The 327-nt window shown below is 36.7% G+C and overlaps 1 protein-coding gene across 1 annotated transcript in view; it reads left to right on the top strand.

Annotated features, from left to right (window-relative positions):
• Positions 1-327, top strand: part of LOC119589322 (homeobox protein homothorax-like) — a 211,183-nt gene that overhangs the window by 147,675 nt on the left and 63,181 nt on the right. The window lies entirely within an intron of this gene.

Raw genomic sequence — 327 nt, forward strand, 5'->3', positions numbered from 1 at the left:
AGCTTTTCTAAATGTTGAACTCAGTGACAAAATGCTTTGTCTGTGTTCAACAAGGGTTTACATGCGATTTATAAACTGGATTCAATCGTTCTCTTCTTTTCTTCTCCTCCCATTCATTTGTATTGGCTTTCGAAATGCGGGATCGACACTTTTCGCCCTGTAATTATAGAATAATTGTTATTGATAATCACCATTCTTGAAGGGAAAGTCTTTTGACCTGGATGCAAGATTTTCAACATATATCTTTATTTCTTCGGCGACGCCCAGTTATTGGCAAGATCCTTGAAATGTTCCTGGATTTAGATTACATTTAGTCTTCGTTCCTTG

The sequence above is a fragment of the Penaeus monodon genome, chromosome 25 (assembly GCF_015228065.2).
Source record: "Penaeus monodon isolate SGIC_2016 chromosome 25, NSTDA_Pmon_1, whole genome shotgun sequence".
In the NCBI taxonomy this organism is placed as follows: Eukaryota; Metazoa; Arthropoda; class Malacostraca; order Decapoda; family Penaeidae; genus Penaeus; species Penaeus monodon.